Source organism: Bubalus kerabau, chromosome 5 (assembly GCF_029407905.1).
Source record: "Bubalus kerabau isolate K-KA32 ecotype Philippines breed swamp buffalo chromosome 5, PCC_UOA_SB_1v2, whole genome shotgun sequence".
In the NCBI taxonomy this organism is placed as follows: Eukaryota; Metazoa; Chordata; class Mammalia; order Artiodactyla; family Bovidae; genus Bubalus; species Bubalus kerabau.
This window is the reverse complement of record NC_073628.1, coordinates 63,088,105-63,114,231: the sequence shown is the minus strand read 5'-3', so window position 1 is coordinate 63,114,231 and position 26,127 is coordinate 63,088,105. Positions and strand designations below refer to the sequence as shown.

Here is a 26,127-nt window from a genome sequence, read left to right as displayed (position 1 = left end):
TAGTGTTTAGGGGCAGCTAACATCTCTGTTACAGAAAATGTAGATGGACAGACCCTACACTGTTCACCTGAAACTACCACAACATTGTTAATCGGCTATACCCTACCCCAATACAAAATAAAATGTTTAATGTTTGAAAAGAAAATTAAAAAAAAGAAAAAGAAAAAAAATGTAGACGGAAAGAAATTTAAAAGGGAAAGAGATAGTTAAAGAAGAGTCTGATAAAATCATATCCATCCTAGTATCTGGAAGACTATTTTCATGTCTAAATATGAACCCTTACAAGAGTGATGGGAAAGGACACCCCTGAGGTGAAGGTGTAAAAACTAGTATACTTCCTGAACTTTGGTGGATGAAGGGATAGTTTGGGAGTTTGGAATTGACATTTAAACACTGCTATATTTATTTTTATTTTTTTAAAATTTTATTTTATTAAACACTGCTATATTTAAAATGGATAACCAACAAGGTCCTACTGTATAGCACAGAGAACTCTGCTCAGCGTTTTATGGCAGCCTGGATGGGAGGGGAGTTTGGGGGAGAATGGATAACATGTATATGTATGGCTGAGTCCCTTTGCTGTTCACCTGAAGCTATCACATCATTAATCAGGTGTATGCTAATATAAAAAAAAATGTTAAAAATAAATCAGTATTTGGAAAAGTTTAAACTCTGCCAAGTATGTGACTATAATAATTTTTCAGTATAATAATAAAAAGACAAGCCATTTTTCATGGGATGAAAAAAATAAAAGAAGAAATCATTTCACAGGTCACGCACAGATCCAAAGGTAATAAATGCTTCAGACTGTATGGGTAGAGAGGGCTTGAGGTCACCTACTGACCAATAAGTGACTGATCATTAAAAAGTGTGGTCACTTTCTAACTTAATCTAACAATTAATCACCTTGGTTGCCTGGCAGTTCTGGTACACATCGATGGCCACAGGGTCTGTGAGAGCCGTGCACTGAGCAAAACTATAGGTGCTGTTTTCTCAATAGTATTTTCTCACTTCATGTCTCTGTGTCACATTTGAGGAATTCTTACAATATATCAAACTTTTAATTATTATATTTATGTGAACAGTGATCTTTAAAGTTACAGTTGCAAAAAAATGAAGCTCACTGAAGCCTCAGATGATGGCATTTTTTTAAACAATAAAGTACTTTAAAATATGTTATGTACATTTTAGACATACTAATGTGCACTTTATGGGGTATAGTATAAACATAACTTTCATATATACCAGGAAATAAAAATGTTCCTAAGACTTACTTTATTATAATATTCACTTTACTACAGTGGCCTGGAACTGAATCCACATATCTCCAATGCATACCTTGCCAAGCCCTTCTGCATCTTCCACTTACATAGTTGGACTGATCATCCAAATTTTGAAATACAATTTCTCTAAATTTTTTCACTTTAAAAAAAAATTCTTACTACATTATTTTCCAAAACTTTTTGTTAAATATTAACTTTAGAATATTTTCAATTTCAAAGAGATTAATTTATCTCATTCTGATCACTCCTCTTCACAGCACCATCTTTCTCCCCCCACCTTTTTTTTTAGCTTGACATATCTGAAGTCTGACAAAATTAATAATTTTATTGCTCCTATTCCTGGGTACATCTTCTTCTTACTCTTGTTTTCTCCCTTTAAGTTTTGTCTGTTAATTTGTTCTTGGTCTTCTGTGTGAGTTTTCTTAATATATATTGATTCTTACTTTCACTTTACTTTACATATGGACATCACCAGATGGTCGACACTGAAATCATATTGATTATATTCTTTGCAGCCGAAGATGGAGAAGCTCTATATAGTCAGCAAAAACAAGACTGGAAGCTGACTGTGGCTCAGACCATGAACACCTTATTGCCAAATGCAGACTTAAATTGAAGACAGTGGAGAAAACAACTAGACCATTCAGGTATAACCTAAATCAAATCCCTTATGACTATACAGTGGACATGAGAAATAGATTTAAGGGACTAGATCTGATAGACTGCCTGATGAACTATGGATGGAGGTTCATGACATTGTACAGGAGACAGCAATCAAGACCTACCCAAGAAAAAGAAATGCAAAAAAGCAAAATGGCTGTCTGAGGAGGCCTTATGAATAGCTGTGAAAAGAAGGGAAGCAAAAAGCAAAGGAGCAAAGGAAAGATATAAGCATCTGAATGCAGAGTTCCAAAGAATAGCAAGAAGAGATAAGAAAGCCTTCCTCAGCAATCAACACAAAGAAATAGAGGAAAACAACAGAATGGGTAAGACTAGAGATCTTTTCGAGAAAATTAGAGATACCAAGGGAACATTTCATGCAAAGATGGGCTCGATAAAGGATAGAAATGGTGTGGACCTAACAGAAGCAGAAGATATTAAGAAGAGGTGGCAAGAATACACAGAACTGTACAAAAAAGAGCTTCATGACCAAGATAATCACGATGGTGTGATCACTCACCTAGAGCCAGACGTCCTGGAATGTGAAGTTAAGTGGGCCTTAGGAAGCATCACTATGAACAAAGCTAGTGGAGGTGATGGAATTCCAGTTGAGTTATTTCAAATCCTGAAAGATGATGCTGTGAAAGTACTGCACTTAACATGCCAGCAAATTTGGGAAACCCAGCAGTGGCCACAGGACTGGAAAAGGTCAATTTTCATTCCAATCCCAAAGAAAGGCAATGGCAAAGAATGCTCAACTACCGCACAATTGCACTCATCTCACACACTAGCCAAGTAACGCTTAAAATTCTCCAAGCCAGGCTTCAGCAATATGCGAACCATGAATTTCCAGATGTTTAAGCTGGTTTTAGAAAAGGCAGAGGAACCAGAGATCAAATTACCAACATCCGCTGAATCATCAAAAAAGCAAGAGCGTTCCAACAGTTAGAACTGGACATGGAACTACAGACTGGTTCCAAATAGGAAAAGGAGTACGACAAGGCTGTATTTTGTCACCCTGCTTATTTAACTTATATGCAGAAACATCATGAGAAACACTGGGCTGGAAGAAGCACAAGCTGGAATCAAGATTTCCGGGAGAAATATCAATAACCTCAGATATGCAGATGACACCACCCTTATGGCAGAAAGTGAAGAAGAACTAAAGAGCCTTTTTGATGAAAGTGAAAGAGGAGAGTGAAAAACTTGGCTTAAAGCTCAACATTCAGAAAACTAAGATCATAGCACCTGGTCCCATCACTTCATGGGAAATAGATGGGGAAACAGTGGAAACAGTGGCTGACTTTATTTTTTGGGGTTCCAAAATCACTGCAGATGGTGACTGCAGCCATGAAATTAAAAGATGCTTACTCTTTGGAAGGAAAGTTATGACCAACCTAGACAGCATATTAAAAAGCAGAGACATTACTTTGCCAACAAAGGTCCGTCTAGTCAAGGCTATGTTTTTTCCAGCAGTCACGTATACATGTGAGAGTTAACCTGTAAAGAAAGCTGAGCACTGAAGAATTGATGTTCTTGAACTATCGTGTTAGTAAGACTCTTGCGAGTCCCTTGGACTGCAAGGAGATCCAACCAGTCTATCCTAAAGGAGAGCAGTCCTGGGTGTTCATTGGAAGTACTGATGTTGAAGCTGAAACTCCAATACTTTGGCCACCTGATGTGGAGATCTGACTCACTGGAAAAAGCTCTAATGCTGGGAAAGATTGAGGGCAGGAGGAGAAGGGGACAACAGAGGATGAGATGGTTGAATGGCATCACCGACTCAATGGACATGGGTTTGGGTGGACTCTGGGAGTTGGTGATGGACAGGGAGGCCTGGTGTGCTGCAGTTCATGGGGTCACAAAAAGTCGGACACGACTGAGCGACTGAACTGAACTGAACTTTTGCTTTAAAAAAAAAAAAAAAAAAACAGTGGGGCATTACAAAACTCTCAGCCAATCCTGCACTGCCCTGATCAAACATGAGAATTTAAAAAAACTGTTTTCAACCCTTAGAGACTAATACTCGTAGAGTGAAATAAATTCTCTTCACTTCTCATTTCTCCTTTTTTGCTTATGCAAAATTAAGACATAAGTTTGTTTCCTTGACATTATTATTTTTACCAACCATGTCTTATGAGTAGTGGAAAATGTAATATAAGCTTTTTTTTTTTTTTTTTTCTGGAGGGGGGTTCTGTGAAGAGAGAGATTTTATCCTGAAAGTAATGTTTTTATTGTTGACAACTACACACAATGATTAACACAAATAAATAAAATATAGATAAACAAAAAATACTTCCTTTTAACAACAGTTGCACTCATAAGACATGTATTTGTTCTGACAGCAGCCTTAGAGAAAGTTTTAACTAAACCAAGAAATGGGATTTCAAGCAAAATATGTGGAATTTTTCTTTACTTAAAATTTTGGGGAGAGGGGAGCAATTATGACTAATCATAAAATATTTATTTAAAATTTTAGAGAAATTTGATGTAAATTTAAGGTCAGCTGAACGATTTTTTTTTTTTTTTTTTTTTTTGGAATTTTCATTTTCTTTATTTTTTTTTTTTTTAATTTTATTTTATTTTTAAACTTTACATAACTGTATTAGATTTGCCAAATATCAAAATGAATCCGCCACAGGTATACATGTGTTCCCCATCCTGAACCCTCCTCCCTCCTCCCTCCCCATTCCATCCCTCTGGGTCGTCCCAGTGCACCAGCCCCAAGCAGCTGAACGATTTTAAAAGTTTCTTCCAAGTAAAAGAACATTTGCTTAGAAGAAAATGGGAACTAGTTCAAACTTTTTTGAACAGCATCTATTTTTACATGGACAAATAGTTTTACAAAGGATTTCTAAGGAGAATAAAAGCATTATTCAGTTCAGTTCAGTCGCTCAGTCGTGTCCGACTTTTTGCGACCCCATGAATCGCAGCACACCAGGCCTCCCTGCCCATCACCAACTCCCAGCGTTCACTCAGACTCACGTCCATCGAGTCAGTGATGCCATCTAGCCATCTCATCCTCTGTCGTCCCCTTCTCCTCCTGCCCTCAATCCCTCCCAGCATCAGAGTCTTTTCCAATGAGTCAACTCTTCACATGAGGTGGCCAAAGTACTGGAGTTTCAGCTTCAGCATCATTCCCTCCAAAGAAATCCCAGGGCTGATCTCCTTCAGAATGGACTGGTTGGATCTCCTTGCAATCCAAGGGACTCTCAAGAGTCTTCTCCAACACCACAGTTCAAAAGCATCAATTCTTCAGTGCTCAGCCTTCTTCACAGTCCAACTCTCACATCCATACATGACCACAGGAAAAACCATAGCCTTGATTAGACGAACCTTTGTTCGTAAAGTAATGTCTCTGCTTTTGAATATGCTATCTAGGTCGGTCATAACTTTCCTTCCAAGGAGTAAGCGTCTTTTAATTTCATGGCTGCAGTCACCATCTGCAATGATTTTGGAGCCCAAAAAAAGAAAGTCTGACCCTGTTTCCACTGTTTCCCCATCTATTTCCCATGAAGTGATGGGACCGGCTGCCATGATCTTTGTTTTTTGAATGTTGAGCTTTAAGCCAAGTTTTTCACTCTCCACTTTCACTTTCATCAAGAGGCTTTTGAGTTCCTCTTCATTTTCTGCCATAAGGGTGGTGTCATCTTCATATCTGAGGTTATTAATATTTCTCCTGGCAATCTTGATTCCAGCTTGTGCTTCTTCCAGCCCAGCATTTCTCATGATGTACTTTGCATATAAGTTAAATAAGCAGGGTGACAATATACAGCTGTGACATACTCCTTTTCCTATTTGGAACCAGTCTGTTGTTCCATGTTCAGTTCTAACTATTGCTTACCGACCTACATGCAGATTTCTCAAGAGGCAGATCAGGTGGTCTGGTTTTCCATCTCTTTCAGAATTGTCCACAGTTCATTGTGATCCACACAGTCAAAGGCTTTGGCATAGTCAATAAAGCAGAAATATATATTTTTCTGGAACTCTCTTGCTTTTTTCATGATCTAGCGGATGTTGGCAATTTGATCTCTGTTTGCTCTGCCTTTTCTAAAACCAGCTTGAACATCAGGAAGTTCATGGTTCACATATTGCTTAAGCCTGGCTTGGAGAATTCTGAGCATTACTTTACTAGCATGTGAGATGAGTGCAATTGTGCGGTAGTTTGAGCATTCTTTGGCATTGCCTTTCTTTGGGATGGAATGAAAACTGACATTTTCCAGTCCCGTGGCCACTGCTGAGTTTTCCAAATTTGCTGGCATACTGAGTGCAGCACTTTAAGTGCATTTTAATGTCTTTCATGTGTAATATGATGGAGCAAATTTATGATAGAAGCATAGTGGTTTTCCTTTTTGTACACTGGAAACTATGAATGAAGTTTATAATATGTGTGTGTGTGTGTGTGTGTGTGTGTGTGTATACATCCATAATATGGAACCTATACCAAATCTAACTAATCTAAGATTTCTGAAAAACCTAAAGTTGCTCTATCTTTGTTTTAAGAACAGTTATTGATCCTATCTACCATTTTATATAGAGAAATTTTTGAGGAATGCAAACTCCTACAATTCTATAACTCTCTTTAAGGGAAAACATCACTTGCTTTACAAGAACCACATCATATTCAAGTTCTAGGAATAGAATCTGTATAGATTGAAATTTATTTTGTGCTTTTGATCTATGTCATTAATTTATGTTTGCTGTTAAGATATGTAGGAGGAAAACAGGTTCAAATTCAAGTCTAAGGGTTTAAATGCTTTGAAATTGATTTCTATTTAAGGTCACTTTAAAAAAAAAAGTTGCAGCTATTTGAGCAGATATAAGCTATCACAGACAATTGCTGTATAATAACCCTGCCTCATTGCAATACAGCATTTACATAACTTTGCATGCAAATTAAGCTATAATCAAAGATATATGATTTAGCTGCATTTAAGTCTATTACTCAGAAAGCTAAATTCATTTAAAGTTGCTGATGCCTTCATACTATGTATGTTTTAGCACTGATCTTGATTTTCTTTTAGAAAAAAAACCTGTGCATGTCTAAAGTTCAGCTCATATTATAATTCGACCTAAATCATGCATTTGCTTTATCATGTTGTAATATATGTTTTGAATGTTGAGGTTCATTTATTCTAAATCCATGAAATAAATAAAACTTGAAAACCACATGCATATCTTCCTTCATTAAGGGTGTACTGACCATAACAGAAATAGACCATCTTGCTGAAATGAGATGGTGGAGTAGAAGGACAGGCACTCCTCTTCTCCTGCAAGAATACCAAAATTACAACTTGCTGCTGAACAACCGTCAACAGGAGAATGTGTGATCCCACCAAAAAAAGATGCCCCACCTCCAAGGGCAAAGGAGAAGCCCCATCAAGATGGTAGGAGGGGCAAAACTGAGTTTAGAATCAAATCCCAAACCCGCCAGAGACACTCAGAGGGCTGAAACAAAACCAGGACATAGAGACTCCACAGAGACAGAGCTAGACTTGCCTTCGAGTGTTTGTCTCCTGCAGAGGTATGGGTCAGCAGTGGCCTGCCGCAGGAGCAGGGTCTCTGGGTGTAGTAGATCTGGGTCACATAGCCTGTGGCACAAGCCCTCTTGGAGGAGGTCGCCACTAACTCTACCATAGAGCTGCCGAACAGACAACCCACAAACTGCAGAACAATTATACAAAATAAATTATTGCTCTGTTAAGAAAATTCCAAGACCTACAACATTTTCCCAACCTTAGGCTCTGACAAAGGACTGAGAACCCCCAGGGAATTTGATTTTGGAAGCCAGGGGGTTTGATTACAGACCATACAGAGGACTGGGAAACCAACTCTTGGAGGGCACAAACAAAACCTTGTCCGCACCAGGACCAAGGAGAAAGGAGCAGTGACCCCACAAGAGACTAACACAGACTTACCTGTGAGTGTCCAGGAGTCTCCAGCAGAAGTGTGGGTCAGTGGTGGCCAGCTCCAGGGTGGGGGGAACTGAGTGCAGGAGTGTGCAGGACCTTTTAATTAAGGTCACTATTATCTTCACTATCTCCACCTTAGTTTAGTCTCAGGTCAAACAACAGAGGGGAACAGAGCCCTGTCCATCAACAGAAAATAGGATTAAAGATCTACTGAACATGGCCCCACCCATCAGAACAAGACCCAGTTACCTCTACAGTTAGGCTTTCCCATCAGGAAGCTTCCATAAGCCTCTTATCCTTATCCATCAGAGGGCAGACAGACTGAAAACCACAGTCGCAGAAAACTAATCAAACAGATCACATGGACCACAGCCTTGTCTAACTCAATGAAACTATGAGCCATGCTGTGTGGAGCCACCCAAATGGACGGGTCATGATGGACAGTCCTGACAAAACATGGTCCACTGGAGAAGAAAATGGCAAACTACCCCAGTATTCTTGCCTTGAGAACCACACGGACACTATGAAAAGGCAAAAAGAGATGACACTGAAAGATGAAATTCCCAGGTTGGTAGGTGCCCAATATGCTACTAGAGAAGAGCAGAGAAATGACTCCAGAAAGAAGGAAAAGAGAGCCAAAGTAAAAACAATGCCTAGCTGTGGATGTGACTTGTGATAGAAGTAAGGTCTGATGCTGTAAAGAACAATATTGCATAGTAAGCTGGAATGTTAGACCCATGAATGAAGGTAAATTGGAAGTAGTCAAACAGAAGAGGCAAGAGTGAACATTGACATGTTAGGAATCAATGACCTAAAATGGACTGGAATGGGTGTATTTAATTCAGATGACTATTATATGTACTACTGTGGGCAAGAATCCATTAGAAGAAATGGAATAGCCCTCATAGTCAACAAAAGAGTCCAAAAATGCAGTACTTGGCTACAATCTCAAAACGAAAGAATGATTTCTGTTCTTCTACAAGGTAAACCATTCAATATCACAGTAATCCAAGTCTATGACCCAAACAGCAATGCTGAAGAAGCTAAATGGTTCTATGAAGACCTACAAGACCTTCTAGAACTAATACCCAAAAAAAGATATCCTTTTTGTCATAGGGGGCTGGAAAGCAAAAGTAGGAAGTCAAGAGATACCTGGAGTAACAGGAAAGTTTGACCTTAGAGTAAAAGCTGAAGCAAGGCAAAGGCTAAGAGAGTTTTGTCAAGTATACACACTTGGTCATAGCAAACCCCCTCTTCCAACAACAGAAGAGATGTTTCTACACATGGACATCGCCAGATGGTCAATACTGAAATTAGATTGATCATATTCTTGGCAGCCAAAGATGGAGAAGCTCTATAGAGTCAGCAAAACCAAGACCGGGAGCTGACTGTGGCTCAGATCATGAACTTATTGCAAATATCAAGCTTAAATTGAAGAAAGTAGGGAAAACCACTACATCATTCAGGTATGACCTAAATCAAATCCCTTATGATTATATAGTGGAAGTGACAAATAGATTCAAGGCATTATATCTGATAGACACAATGCCTGAAGAACTATGGACACAGGTTAATGACATTGTACAGGAGGCAAGGATCAAGACCATCCACAAGAAAAAGAAATGCAAAAACACATAACGGCTGTATGAAGAGGCCTTATGAATAGCTGAGAAAATAAAAGAAGGTAAAGGCAAAGTAGAAAAGAAAATATCTCCAATCTGAATGCAGAGATCCAAGGAATAGCAAGGAGAGATAAGAAAGCCCTCCTCAGTGATCTGTGCAAAGAAATAGAGGAAAACAATAGAATGGGAAAGACTAGAGATCTCTTTAAGAAAATTAGAGATACCATTTCATGCAAAGATGGAGGAACATTTCATGCAAGGATGAGCACAAAAAAGTCCAGAAATAGTATAGACCTAACAGAAGCAGAAGATATTAAGAAGTGGCAAGAAAACACAGAATTATACCAAAAAAAAAAACCTTCATTACCCATATAATCACGATGGTTTGATCACTCACCTAGAGCTAGACATCCTGGAATATGAAGTGAAGTGGTCCCTAGGAAGCATTACTATGAACAAAACTAGTGGAGGTAATGGAATCCCATTTGAGATATTTCAAATCCTAAAAGATGATGCTGTTAAAATGCTGTACTCAATATGCCAGCAAATTTGGAAAATTCATCAGTGGCCACAGGACTGGGAAAGGTCAGTTTTCATTCCAATCCCAAAGAAAGGTAATGCCAAAGAATGTTCAAACTACTGCACAGTTGGACTCATCTCACATGCTAGCAAATAATGCTCAAAATTCTCCAAGCTAGGTTTCAACAGTAAGTGAAACGCGAACTTCCAGATATTCATTTTGGATTTGGAAAAGGCAGAGGAACAAGAGATCAAATTTTCAACATTCGTTGGATCATTGAAAAAGCGAGAGAGTTCCAGAAAATATCTATTTCTGCCTTATTGACTATGCCGAAGCCTTTGACTGTGTGGATCACAATAAAATGTGGAAAATTCCTAAAGAGATGGATATACCAGACCACCTTACCTGACTCCTGAGAAATCTGTATTATTCAGGTCAACAAGCAACAGTTGGAACAAGGTATGGAACAGTGGATTGGTTCTAAATTGAGAAAGCAATACGTCAAGGCTGTATATTGCCACCCTTTTTATTTAAGTGATATGCAGAGTACAGCATGTGAAATGCTGGGCTTGGTGAAGCACAAGCTGGAATCAAGATTGCCAGGAGAAATATCAATAACCAGATAGGCAGATTACATCATCCTTAAAGAAGAAAGCAAAGAAGAATTATAGAGCCTCTGGATGAAAGTGAAAGAGGAGAGTGAACAGTTTGACCTAAAACTCAACATTCAAAAAATGAAGATCATGGCATCTGGTCCCAGTTCTTCATGGTAAATAGATGGGGAAAAGATTGAAACGTGACAGACTTATTTTCTTGTGCTCCAAAATCACTGCTTATGGTGACTGCAGCCATGAAATTAAAAGACACTTGCTCCTTGGAAGAAAAGCTATGACTAACCTAGATAGCAAGTTAAAATGAAGAAACATTACTTTGCCAACAAAGTCTGTCTAGTCAAAGCTATGGCTTTTCTAGTAGTCATTCATGGATATAAGAGTTGGACCATAAAGAAAACTGAGCACTGAAGAACTGATGCTTTTCAACTGTGGTGTTGAAGAAGACTCTTGAGAGTCCCTTGGACTGCAAGGATCAAACCAGTCCATCCTAAAGGAAATCAGTCCTGAATATTCATTGGAAGAACAGATGCTGAAACTGAAGCTCCAATACTTTGGCCACCTGATGCGAAGAACTGACTCCTTTGAAAAGACCCTGATGCTGGGAAATATTCAAAGAAGGAGGAGAAGGAGATGGCAGAAGATGAGATGGCTGGATGGCATCACCTTCTTGATGGACATGAGTTTGAGCAAGCTCTGGGAGTTGGTGTTGGACATGTTGCAGTCCATGGGGTCACAAATTGTAGGACCCCACTAAGCGACTGAACTGAACTGAAATGACCATACTATAAAGAAATAAATATTTCATTGTATTTAAAAACCTATGAGGTTCTTTAATGCGGAGGGGGTTGACTTCAGCTGCTTTAAATAATAAGCAGCTGACACAGTGAAGGATTATATTGTAATGTGGAACAGGATGATTAAATGATGTACAAACTTACTACCAGAGTGGCACACAGGATACTGGAACATATGGTTCAGGACTATTTAATCCCTCAATAACTACAGATTCTGGCCAGAGTTTTTGTTGATTTATACAAAATCTTTTGATTACAGTCCTCAGCCATCTGCTATAGGGTGGCAACATATGAAAATGTCAGCAGAATGAACAGCTTAAAGATTATTTGTGGAAAGGATCTGAAGCCAGTATAACCATGGACAAAACAAGGTGATCAGCCCCAGTGCAGTCAGGAGCTAATTTATGCTGAGAGCAAAGAGGGTGAAAATTTTACAAAAGTAAAGCAAAGTCATGCATGTTCTCTTATTATTTATAACTCACATAGATGCTGATTCTTTACCCCCAATGGAACAGAAAAATGTTTTGCATTGTACTATTTGGAAATATAAATTTTTTAAATATAAAATTTACAATTATGAAATTGTAAAATATTAAAATATAATAATTTATAACATATTATTAAATAATTATTAAATAATATTCTACTCGAGTTCAGTTCAGTTCAATTCAGTCGCTCAGTCGTGTCTGACGCTTTGCGACCCCATGAATCACAGCACGCCAGGCCTCCCTGTCCATCACTAACTCCCGGAGTTCACTCAGACTCACGTCCATCGAGTCAGTGATGCCATCCAGCCATCTCATCCTCTGTCGTCCCCCTTTCCTCCTGCCCCCAATCCCTCCCAGCATCAGAGTCTTTTCCAATGAGTCAACTCTTCGCATGAGGTGGCCAAAGTACTGGAGTTTCAGCTTTAGCATCATTCCTTCCAAAGAAATCCCAAGGCTGATCTCCTTCAGAATGGACTGGTTGGATCTCCTTGCAGTCCAAGGGACTCTCAAGAGTCTTCTCCAACACAACAGTTCAAAGGCATCAATACTTCAGCGCTCAGCCTTCTTCACAGTCCAACTCTCACATCCATACATGACCACAGGACAAACCACAGCCTTGCCTAGATGAACCTTTGTTGGCAAAGTAATGTGTCTGCTTTTCAATATGCTATCTAGGTTGGTCATAACTTTCCTTCCAAGGAGTAAGTGTCTTTTAATTTCATGGCTGCAGTCACCATCTGCAGTGATTTTGGTGCCCCAAAAAATAAATTCTGACACTGTTTCCACATCTATTTCCCATGAAGTGATGGGACCGGATGCCATGATCTTCATTTTCTGAATGTTGAGCTTTAAGCCAACTTTTTCACTCTCCTCTTTCACTTTTATCAAGAGGCTTTTTAGTTCCTCTTCACTTTCTGCCATAAGGGTGGTGTCATCTGCATATCTGAGGTTATTAATATTTCTCCCGACAATTTTGATTCCAGGTTGTATTTCTTCCAGTCCAGCATTTCTCATGATGTACTCTGCATATAAGTTAAATAAGCAGGGTGACAATATACAGGCTTGAAGTAATCCTTTTCCTATTTGGAACTAGTCTATTGTTCCATGTCCAGTTCTAACTGTTGCTTCCTGACCTGCATACAGGTCTACTCTAGTAGAATATTATTATTTGTATCATAGGCTTATTTCCTTGTAGGGCATTCAACAATACTTTTTTTTTTTAATTTTATTTTATTTTTAAACTTTACATAACTGTATTAGTTTTGCCAAATGTCAAAATGAATCTGCCACGGGTATACATGTGTTCCCCATCCTGAACCCTCCTCCCTCCTCCCTCCCCATTCCATCCCTCTGGGTCGTCCCAGTGCACCAGCCCCAAGCATCAACAATACTTAATAATCTAGATTTAACAACTGCTGTGTTACTGAAAGCTCACTTTCACTGATCAGCTGTGATGAGCCAAGTTTCATACCCAACTTTTTAAAATTTGCATTTTTTCACTTGTCAACACCTCTCTCTTTCTCTTTTTTCACTCTCATTCAAATTCTCCTTTATGTTTCAATTAGAGTATAAATATTTTTCTCCCATTTTTATAATCCACCCTTTTACAGTCTCTCTGCTCTTGACTCTTATTTACACTTCCCAACAAATGTAAATTTCAATGAGTATTCTACTGTACAGTCTTTTCATTCAGCAATTCCATTCATCCTTTCATGAGGTCAACTACTACAGTTATGCACTGAAACTCAGAATCTGTCTCAAACCTGAAAATGCGATGCCAACAGCATAATCTTAAAATGCAGACACTGCATTTCTCTAATAATTAGCAATGATGAGCATCTTCTCATGTGGTTAGTGGCCATTTAGATGTCCTCTTTGAAGAAATGTCTATTTAGGTCTTTTGCCCTTATTTTTGGCTGGGATTTTTGTTGCTGTTGTTATTGAGCTGTGTGAGTTGATTATATATTTTGAAAAGCAAGCCCTTATTCTTTGCATTGTTTGCAAATATTTTCTCCCATTCTGTAGGCTGTCTTTTCATTCTGCTTATGGCTTCCTTTACTGTGCAAAAGCTTATGTTTCATTAGGTTCCACTTGTCCATTTTGACTTTTATTTCTATTGCCTGAGGAGACTAAACTAAGAAAACATTGGTAAGATTTCTGTCAGAGAACATTTTGCTTATGTTCCCTTCTAGGAATTTAATAGTGTAACAGCTTACGTTTAAGTCTTTAAGCCATTTTATTTCCATGCAGGATGTGAGGGTGTGCTCTAACTACAATGATTTACAAGAAGCTATTCAGCTTTCTCAACACCACCTGCTGATGAGACCATCTTTCCTTCAGTGTATATTCTTGCCTACTTTGTCAAAATTTAAATTGACTGTAGGTATGTGGGTTTATTTCTGGGCTTTCTATTCTGTCCCATTGCTCTGTATGACTGCTTTTGTGTCAATGCTATGCTGTTTTTATTACTTGATCTTTCGAGCATTGTCTGAAGTATGAGAGGGTTATTCCTCCAGCTGTGTTATTTTTCCTCAGGATTGCTTTAGGAATTCTGGGTTTTTTAGGGTTCCATATATATTTAGTTCTATGCAAAACATCATGCATAGTTTATAGGGAAAACATTAAATCTATAGTTTTCTTTGGGTAGTATGGCCATTTAACAATATTAATTCATCTAATTCAAGAACATGGGATACCTTTTCATTTCTTTGAATCACCTTTAATTTCCTTTATCAATGTTTAATAGTTCTCAGTATATGTCTTTAACTTTCTTGGTCAGGTTTATCTCTAAGTAATTTTTCTTGATGCAATTTAAAATGGATTTTATTTTCCTTTCTGATATTTCATTGTTAATAAAAATGCAACAGATTTTTGAATATTAATTATGTGCTTGCTGAATTTATGAGTTCTAGAAGTTCTACAATGAGATATCACCTCATAGTGGTCAAAATGGCCATTATTCCAAAGCCTAAAAATAATAAATGCTGGACAGGGTGTGGAGAAAAGATAAGAATTTAAATTGCTGCAGCCACTATCAAAAATAGTATGAAGTTTCCTTAAAAAAAAAAAAAAAAAAAACTAAAAACAGAGTTGTCATATGATTCAGCAATCCAACTTCTAGGCATGTATCCAGATAATGCTCTAGTGTGAACAGATATATGCACCCCAATGTCTATAGCAGCACTTTTCACAGTAACCAAGACACGGAAACAAGCTGAGTATTCATCAGCAGATGAATGGATGAAGAAAATGTGGAATACACATATGGAATAGTACTCAGCTACAGAAAATAATTAAATAATGCCATTTGCAGCAACTTGGATGGACCTACAGATTATCATACTAAGGAAATTAACTCAAAAAAATAAAAACAAATACCATACGAAATCACTTATCAGTGGAATCGAAAATGTGATACAAATGGACTTATTTATGAAAAGGAAACAGACTCACAGACACAGAAAAGAAAACTGGTTACCAAAGGTGGGGTATGTGTTAATTAGTCAGTCGTGTCCAAGTCTTTGTGAGCCCACTGACTATAGCCCACGAGGCTGCTCTGCCCATGGGCTTTTACAGGCAAGAATACTGGAGTGGGTTGCCATTTTCTTCTCTAAGGTAGTGGGGGAGGGATAATTTGGGAGAATGGGATTATCAGTTACATCTAACTACATATGAAATAGATAAATAATAAGGTCCTACTGAACAGCACTGGGAACTATATTCAATATCCTATAATAAACAAAATGGAAGAGTGTATAAATATATATAATATATATATTATATATATATAGAGAGAATCATTTTGTTGTACACCAGAAACCTTGTAAATCAACTATACGCCAATAAAATAAATAAACAATGCAGACTACAAAAATATACCTAACAATCAGTTCAGTTCAGTTGCTCAGTCATGTCCGATTCTTTGCAACCCCATGAATCGCAGGACGCCAGTTCAATTGCTCAGTCGTGTCCGACTCCTTGCGACACCATGAATCGCAGCAAGCCAGGCCTCCCTGTCCATCACCAACTCCCAGAGTTCACTCAGACTCACCTCCATCGAGTCAGTGATGCCATCCAGCCATCTCATCCTCTGTCATCCCCTTCTCCTCCTGCCCCCAATCCCTCCCAGCATCAGAGTCTTTTCCAATGAGTCAACTCTTCGCATGAGGTGGCCAAAGTACTGGAGTTTCAGCTTCAACATCATTCCCTCCAAAGAAATCCCAGGGCTGATCTCCTTCAGAATGGACTGGTTGGATCTCCTTGCAGTCCAAGGGACTCTCAAGAGTCTTCTCCAACACCACAGTTCAAAAGCATCAATTCTTCGGTGCTCAGCCTTCTTCACAGTCCAACTCTCACATCCATACATGACTACAGGAAAAACCATAGCCTTGACTAGACGGACCTTTGTTGGCAAAGTAATGTCTCTGCTTTTCAATATGCTATCTTTGGTCATAACTTGGTCATAGCTTGGTCATAACTTTCCTTCCAAGGAGTAAGCGTCTTTTAATTTCATGGCTGCAGTCACCATCTGTAGTGATTTTGGAGCCCCCCAAAATAAAGTGTGACACTGTTTCCACTGTTTCCCCATCTATTTCCCATGAAGTGATGGGACCGGATGCCATGATCTTCGTTTTCTGAATGTTGAGCTTTAAGCCAACTTTTTCACTCTCTACTTTCATTTTCATCAAGTTTCATTTTCATTTAGTTACTCTTCAGTTTCTGCCATAAGGGTGGTGTCATCTGCATATCTGAGGTTATTGATATTTTTCCTGGCAATCTTGATTCCAGCTTGTGCTTCTTCCAGCCCAGCGTTTCTCATGATGTACTCTGCATATAAGTTAAATAAGCAGGGTGACAATATACAGCGTACTCCTTTTCCTATTTGGAATCAGTCTGTTGTTCCATGTCCAGTTCTAACTATTGCTTCCTGACCTGCATACAAATTTCTCAAGAGGCAGATCAACAATACTCTTTCAAAAAAAATTCCAGTTAACTAAAAAGTAACGGCAAAAACACTAACAACTCTAAAATATCTTGGCTTTTCTTTTTGATTTCGACATTTTGGTGAAATGCAAGCTAATAATATTAGTCCTGGAAAATAAAACAGTTGAGACTTGCAGGCACTTTTGAAACACACAAACAGGCTGCCAATGTATTAGTAGAAACTGCAGGGCACTCAGTGCCTTGTACAAAGTATAATTGGCTGAGGTTTCCCTCAGCTTATACACAAAAAAAGTGAAGAGAGAATACTGTTACCTTAAATAACCTAAGTGAATTGATAGGTCTGAAAAATTAGTGGTTCATCAGTACATAGCTAACACCACCAGGCTATCCAAATAATAAACAATACATTTTTTAAAAGAAATAAAAATAAGCACACAGTGAATCTGAATAATGTGTGCCATAAATAGCTCCTTCCCTATTTTGCCTGCAAGCTAATAAAGTAGGGGCTGATAAAACACATTGGCTTCCATCTCAGAGAATTAGAACTAACTGGTTGGGAAGACTTCCTCTTTTTATTCATCTTTTAGCTACCCATGGAGGAGGACTAACATCTGATTTTTTAACCCACACAGGAAGATAGTACTCAAACATGGATCTGACTCTGAATTCTAAGACTCTTTCTTGCACTGGCCTGCTTGCAGTTGGAACTGTCATTTTCTGATATTTTGCTCTCATTCTGGGTCCACCTCAGGGCCAGAGCAGCCTGAGTCCTGGAATCTACAACTGGGGCTATAGTCCCATGGCTCTATTCTTGATCAACATTCTTCCATATTCGTGGAATAAATACCATGGTATTGGCTGGGCAATTGAAGCAGATGCACCATAAGCATAATGTAAAGAATTGGATTTACACATAGGTAGAGGTAGCATGAAGTGCCCATGCTAAAATAGGTCTTACCTTTGATCATTAATCTAGGCAAGTAAGCAATAAAGGACTTCCCATTTTTTAATAATAAAGGAGAATTTTTTTGTGATATTGAGTTAGGTAAAGATTTTTCAAAGATAGCAAAAATAATAATAAGTTACAAAAGAATGATAAAAGGGAAGTAAGTAAAGTAAAATAATAATGTCTCCCAATGTGAAAATTAAGATGACAAGAAGGCAAGTGCACTTGAAGAAACTTTTTGAAAACATATCTGAAAAGGAGTTTATATCCAGAATATATACAAAAGTCATGCAACTCAATAATAAGATTAACAACCCAATAAGAAACAATGGTCCTACTATTTGAACATATACTTCTAAATTATATATATATGTGTGTGTGTGTGTGTGTGTGTGTATTTAATAAGCACAACATCAATATTCATGAAAAAATGTAAATTAAACAACAATAAAATACCAGTATATACCAACTAGAACAGCTAAAAACTAATGAACCAAATGTGGGTGAGCATGTGCCAACTGAAAATTTTGAAAATTAGCAATGCAAATGCTAGATGCCCCAACCACTTTGGAAAGCAGTATGTCAGTATCATAAAGGTAAACAGATACTTATCACAGGATCCAGCAATTTTACTCCTACCCATTTACCCAAAGGAAATAAAAACATGCCTACAGAAATATGTGGACAGATAATAAACAAAATCTAGAAGCAAGTGTACAAACCCATAAGTGGTAAATGGACAAATAAATTCTAGGAATGCAAATCAAAACTACAATGAGATTATCACCTCACACTGGTTAGAATGGCCATCATCAAAAAATCTACAAACAATAAATGCTGGAGAGGGTGTGGATAAAAGGGAACCTTCTTGCACTGTTGGGGGGAATGTAAATTGATACAGCTACTATGGAAGATGGTATGGAGTTTCCTTAAAAAGCTAGGAATTAAACCACCATATAGGTTTAACCCCAACCCCACGTCCAAGGAGCAGTGGCTGCACGGGCGCAGGAGGGCCTAGAGAAGCTATCCCACGTTGAAGGTCAGGAAGGGTGGCAGTGAGGAGATACCCCTCGTCCAAGGTAAGGAGCAGCGGCTGTGCTTCACTGGAGCAGCTGTGAAGAGATACCCCACGCCCAAGGTAAGAGAAACCCAAGTAAGATGGTAGGTGTTACAAGAGGGCATAAGAGGGCAGACACACTGAAACCATACTCACAGAAAACTAGTCAATCTAATCACACTAGGACCACACCATTGTCTAACTCAATGAAACTAAGCCATGCCAGTGGGGCAACCCAAGACGGGTGGGTCACAGTGGAGATATCTGACAGAAAGTGGTCCACTTGAGAAGGGAATGGCAAACCACTTCAGTATTCTTGCCTTGAGAACCCTGTGAACAGTATGAAAAGGCAAAATGATAGGATACTGAAAGAGGAACTCCCCAGGTAAGTAGGTGCCCAATATGCTACTGGAGATCAGCAGAGAAATAACTCCATAAAGAATGAAGGGATGGAGCCAAAGCAAAAACAATACCCAGCTGTGGATGTGACTGGTGATAGAAGCAAGGTCCAATGCTGTAAAGAGCAATATTGCATAGGAACCTGGAATGTCAGGTCCATGAATCAACGAAACTTGGAAGTGGTCAAACAAGAGATGGCAAGAATGAATGTCAACATTCTAGGGATCAGAGAACTGAAATGTACTGGAATGGGTGAATTAAACTCAGATGACCATTATATCTACTACTGCGGGCAGGAATCCCTCAGAAGAAATGGAGTAGCCATCATGGTCAACAAAAGAGTCCGAAATGCAGTACTTGGATGCAGTCTCAAAAACGACAGAATGTCTCTGTTCGTTTCCAAGGCAAACCATTCAATATCACAGTAATCCAAGTCTATGCCCCAACCAGTAATGCTGAAGAAGCTGAAGTTGAATGGTTCTATGAAGACCTACAAGACCTTTTAGAACTAACACCCAAAAAAGACGTCCCTTTCATTATAGGGGACTGGAATGCAAAAGTAGGAAGTCAAGAAACACCTGGAGTAACAGGCAAATTTGGCCTTGGAATATGGAATGAAGCAGGGCAAAGACTAATAGAGTTTTGCCAAGAAAATGCACTGGTCATAGCAAACACCCTCTTCCAACAACACAAAAGAAGACTCTACACATGGATATCACCAGATGGCCAACACTGAAATCAGATTGATTATATTCTTTGCAGCCAAAGATGGAGAAGCTCTATACAGTCAACAAAAACAAGACCAGGAGCTGACTGTGGCTCAGATCCTGAACTTCTTATTGCCACATTCAGACTGAAATTGAAGAAAGTAGGGAAAACCACTAGACCATTCAGGTATGACCTAAATCAAATCCCTTATGATTATACAGAGGAAGTGAGAAATAGATATAAGGGCCTAGATCTGATTGATAGAGTGCCTGATGAACTATGGAATGAGGTTTGTGACATTGTACAGGTGACAAGGATCAAGACCATCCCCATGGAAAAGAAATTCAAAAAAGCAACATGGCTGTCTGGGGAGGCCTTACCAATAGCTGTGAAAAGAAGAGAAGCGAAAAGCAAAGGAGCAAAGGAAAGATATAAGCATCTGAATGCAGAGTTCCAAAGAATAGCAAGAAGAGATAAGAAAGCCTTCTTCAGCGATCAATGCAAAGAAATAGAGGAAAACAACAGAATGGGAAAGACAAGAGATCTCTTCAAGAAAATTAGAGCTACCAAGGAAACATTTCATGCAAAGATGGGCTCGATAAAGGACAGAAATGGTATGGACCTAACAGAAGCAGAATAAGAAGAGGTGGCAAGAATACAAAGAACTGTACAAAAAAGATCTTCACGACCCAGATAATCATGATGGTGTGATCACTCACCTAGAGCCAGACATCCTGGAATGTGAAGTCAAGTGGGCCTTAGAAAGCATCACTATGAACAAAGCTAGTAGAGGTGATGGAATTCCAGTTAAGCTCTTTTAAATCCTACAAGATGATTCTGTGAAAGTGCTGCACTCAATATGCCAGCAAATTTGGAAAAGTCAGCAGTGGCCACAGGACTGGAAAAAGTCAGTTTTCATTCCAAGCCCAAAGAAAGGCAATACCAAAGAATGCTCAAAGTATGGCACAAATGCACTCATCTCACATGCTAGTAAAGTAATGCTCAAAATTCTCCAAGCCAGGCTTCAGCAATACGTGAACCATGAATTTTCAGATGTTCAAGCTGGTTTTAGAAAATGCAGAGGAAATTGACAACATCCGCTGGATCATGGAAAAAGCAAGAGAGTTCCAGAAAAACATCTATTTCTGCTTTATTGACTATGCCAAAGCCTTTGACTGTGTGGATCACAATAAACTGTGGACAATTCTGAAAGATTTCGGAATACCAGACCACCTAACCTGCCTCTTGAAAAATCTGTATGCAGGTCAGGAAGCAACAGTAAGAACTGGACATGGAACAACAGACTGGTTCCAAATAGGAAAAGGAGTACGTCAAAGTTGTATATTGTCACCCTGCTTATATAACTTCTATGCAGAGTACATCATGAGAAACACTGGGCTGGAAGAAGCACAAGCTGGAATCAAGATTGCCAGGAAAAATATCAATAACCTCAGATATGCAGATGATACCACCCTAATGGCAGAAAGTGAATAGGATCTAAAAAGCCCCTTGATGAAAGTGAAAGTGGAGAGTGTTGGCTTAAAGCTCAACATTCAGAAAACAAAGACGGCATCTGGTCCCATCACCTCATGGGGAAATAGATGGGGAAACAGTGGAAAGAGTGTCAGACTTTATTATTGGGGGCTCCAAAATCACTGCAGATGGTGACTGCAGCCATGAAATTAAAAGACGCTTACTCCTTGGAAGGAAAGTTATGACCAAGCTGATAGCATATTGAAAAGCAGAGACATTACTTTGCCAACAAAGGTCTGTCTAGTCAAGGCTATGGTTTTTCCAGTGGTCATGTATGGATGTGAGAGTTGGACTGTGAAGAAGGCTGAGCACCGAAGAATTGATGCTTTTGAACTGTGGTGTTGGAGAAGACTCTTGAGAGTCCCTTGGATTGCAAGGAGATCCAACCAGTCCATTCTGAAGGAGATCAGCCCTGGAATTTCTTTGGAGGGAATGATGCTGAAGCTGAAACTCCAGTACTTTGGCCACCTCATGCGAAGAGTTGACTCATTGGAAAAGACTCTGATGCTGGGAGGGATTGGGGGCAGGAGGAGAAGGGGACGACAGAGGCTGAGATGGCTGGATGGCATCACTGACTCAATGAAGGTGAGTCTGAGTGAACACTGGGAGTTGGTGATGGACAGGGAGGCCTGGCGTCCTACAATTCATGGGGCAGCAAATAGTTGGACAACTGAACTTAAACCACCATATGACCCAGCAATCTCACTCATAGGCATATACTCTGAGGGAACCAAAATGGAAAAAGACACATGTAACCCAGTGTTCATTGCAGCATTATTTACGATAGTTAAAACATTGAAGCAACCTAGACGTTCATCCACAGATGAATGGATAAAGCAGCTGTAGTATATAAACACAATGGAGTATTACTCAGCCATAAAAAGGAACAAATTTGAGTCAGATCTAATGAGGTTGATGAACCTAGAGCCTATTATACAGACTGAACTAAGTCAGAAAAAGTAAGATAAATATCATATATTAACACCTATATATACAGAATCTTGAAAGATGGTATCGAAGACTTTATTTGCAGGACAGCAATGGAGAAACAGACATAGAAAACAGAATTATGGACATGGGAAGAGGGGAGAAGTGGGTGAGATGTATGCAGAGAGTAAGGTGGAAACTTACATTACCATATGTAAAATATATAGCCAAAGAGAATTTGCTGTATGGCTCAGGAAACTCAAACAGGGTCTCTGTATCAACCTAGAGGGGTGGGATGGGAAGGAGATGAGAGGGAGGTTCAAGAGCAAGAGGACATATGTATACCTATGTCTGATTCATTCATGTTGAGGTTTGACAGAAAACAACAAAATTATGTAAAGCAATTATCCTTCAATTAAAACATGAGTAAACTAAAAAAAAATCTAGGATAGTCATACTATGAAATAACACTCAGAAACAAAAGGAAATGCAATATTAACACATGTAATAACCTGGATGATTTTCATACCAGTATGCCAAGTTAAGAGTCAAATACAAGAGATTATATACTGTATGATTTTAAATATTTGCAGCTTATAAAATAAAAGTAAACTTATAATGAATGTAGACAAAGCAGGCAAGGGAATTCCAGCTGAGCTTTTTAAAATCCTAAAAGGTGATTCTTTTAAAGTGCTACACTCAGTATGTCACCAAATTTGGAAAACTCAGCAGTGGCTGCAGGACTGGAAAAGGTCAGTTCCAATCCCAAAGAATTCCAATCCCAAAGAAGGGCAATGCCAAAGAATGTTCAATCCACCACACAATTGCACTCATTTCACACGCTAGCAAAGAAATGCTCAAAATCCTTCAAGTTAGGCTTCAGCAGACCATGAATAGAGAACTTCCACAGTTACCAGCAGAATTTAGAAAAGCCAGAGGAACCAGACATTAAATTGCCAATGTTTGTTGGATCATAGAGAAAGCAAGGGAATTAAAAAACAACAACAACAACAACAAGATCTACTTTTGCTTCATTGACTATGCTAAAGCCTTTGACTGTGTGGATCATAATGAACTGTGGAAAATTCTTAACGATATGGGCATGCCAGATCCTATTACCTGTCTCTTGATAAACCTATATGCAGGTAACCGTCGTCCAACGGGTAGCGGCTGGAGCTGGCAGCGGCGGTAGGTCACAGCGCCGAGGTGACACCACAGGGCAGCGGTGGCCATAGCAGCAAGAGGAGCAGCAGTATCTAGACCGGGCTCGGACATGCGCCATTGCCGGCCGAGCTGGGTGTCCCCTCAGAGGCTGGCGAGGAGTCCCCGCCACTGCTGCCGCCAGAGTTCAGTGCCCAGGCCTCAGTTATGTAGTGTTTTTCGTTGGAATATAGGTTGCATATTTATGGCGCTTCTGAGCGCTGAGGGCAGACTTCTGCCAGGCTCAGCACGGTGTTTCCGCTGACAAGTGAGCTTGGAGGGTCTATGTGCCATAATTACTATCACCTTGAAGACTCTGGACACCCAGATTGATCTCAGAAATAGTTGGATTTTTTTTTTTTTTTGCAAGCATATTTATTTTGATGACTCCAGTAAAATTAAGCATCAAGTAAACAAAAGTGGAGAGCGACCTACGCTTTTAACTTGTCTCACTAGTGCCTAAAGGTAGTAAAGGCTGCTTAAGCGTTGCATGTAGTTGGATTTGTGTGTGTGTGTGTGTGTGTGTGTGTGTTTGGTAGTCTTATGGTATCCATCAGCAGACACTGAGGCCCAAGTTGAATTTGGATTCAAGTGGATTCTAAATAGTTCTGCTTATCTGCTTATCTCAAAGAGAGAAGTTTCTGAAAGAATAAGCTAGTTGAATAGAGAAAACTGATTTAGACATTTTAGTGGTCTTTTTAATCTTTTCTGCTGTGAAACTTTTCAAGATTTATTTATTTTTTTCTTTTTTCATTTTTACCATCACACACACATGCACAGTCACACTTTTTATTTGCCATAAGGAACCGTCCAGCCCTTATGGAGATCTCCTGTGAGAACATGAGTTTTCTGATAACCCACAACCCTACCACTGCTACCCTCAACAAGTTCGTTTACAGAGGAACTTAAGAAGTATGAAGTGACAACTTTGGCTCGAGTTTATGATGCTACATATTGAAAAAGAAGGAAATTCACGTTCTAGATTGGCCTTTTGACAGTGGAGCACCACCCCCTAGTCAGGTAGTAGATGATTGGCTAAGTCTGCTGCTGCTGCTAAGTCACTTCAGTCGTGTCCGACTCTGTGAGACTCTATAGACGGCAGCCCACCAGTCTCCCCCATCCCTGGGATTTTCCAGGCAAGAGTACTGGAGTGGAGTGCCATTGTCTTCTCTGTTGGCTAAGCCTACTAAAACCAAATATCCTGAAGAACAAGGTTGCTGTGCTGTAGCACACTGCATTGCAGGATTGGGAAGGGGACCTGTACCGGTTGCACTTGCTTTGATTGAACGTGGAATGTTGAATGAAGCACACATGTGGAATGAAGATGCAGTTCAATTTATAAGACAAAAAAAGAAGGGGAGCATTCAATTCCAAACAGCTGCTTTACCTGGAGAAATACCAACCTAAGATGTGATTATGCTTCAGAGATACCAACAGGCATTACTGTGTTCAGTAAAAATAAGTATATACAAAGGCTGATTTGATTTATAGGGATCTCTTGGTACCTGGAAAAGTGAATATGGAATCTACTGTGTTATCAAAGTAGTGATGGATTCAGTACTCCTCAACCACTGTTAATGATTGGAAAAAAGCAAACATAAATCCCTCTATAATGTGAATTAAATGTTTAAGAAAAGAAAAAAAAAAGCAACAGTTAGAACTGGACATGGAAAAACAGACTGGTTCAAAATTAAGAAAGGAGTATGTCAAATCTGTATACTGTTACCTTGCTTATTTAACTTACACAGAGTACATCATGGGAAATGCCAGGCTGGGTGTATCTCAAGCTGGAATCAAGTTTGCCAGGAGAAATATCAATAACCTCAGATGATATCACTCTAATGGCAGAAATTGAAGAGAAACTATAGAGCCTCTTGATGAGGGTGAAAGAAGAGAGTGAGAAAGCTGGCCTAAAACTCAACATTCAAAAAACTAAGATCACTGCAACCAGTCCCATCACTTCATGACAAATAGATGGGGAAAAGGTGGAAGCAGTGACAGATTTTATTTTCTTGGGGTCCAGAATCACTGTGGACAGTGACTGCAGCTGTGAAATTAAAAGATGCTAGTTCCTTGGAACAGAAGCTATGACAAACCTAGACAGAGTATTACAAAGCAAAGACATCATTTTGTTGGCAAAGGTCCATATAAGTAAAAACTATGTTTTTTTTTCAGTAATCACATATAGATGTGAAAGTTGGACCATAAAGAAGGCTGAGCGCTGGAGAATCGATGTCTTTGAATTGTGGTGCTGGAGAAGACTCTTGAGAGTCCTTCAAGGAGATCAAACCAGTCAATCCTAAATGATATTAACCCTAGAAGGACTGATGCTGAAGCTCCAATACTTTGGCCAACTGATATGAAGAGCCGACTCACTGGAAAAGATCCTGATGCTGGGAAAGATTGAAGGAGGGAGGAGAAGAGGTTGGCACAGGATGAGATGGTTATATAGCATCTCCAACTCAATGGATATGAATCTGAGCAAACTCTGGGAGATAGTGGAGGGCAGAGGGGCTTGGC

At 39.2% G+C, this 26,127-nt stretch overlaps 1 pseudogene; it reads left to right on the top strand.

The window, feature by feature from the left end:
* Positions 1-24,417: 24,417 nt before the first annotated feature.
* Positions 24,418-25,063, top strand: LOC129653906 (protein tyrosine phosphatase type IVA 2-like; annotated as a pseudogene).
* The last annotated feature ends 1,064 nt before the right edge of the window (positions 25,064-26,127 follow it).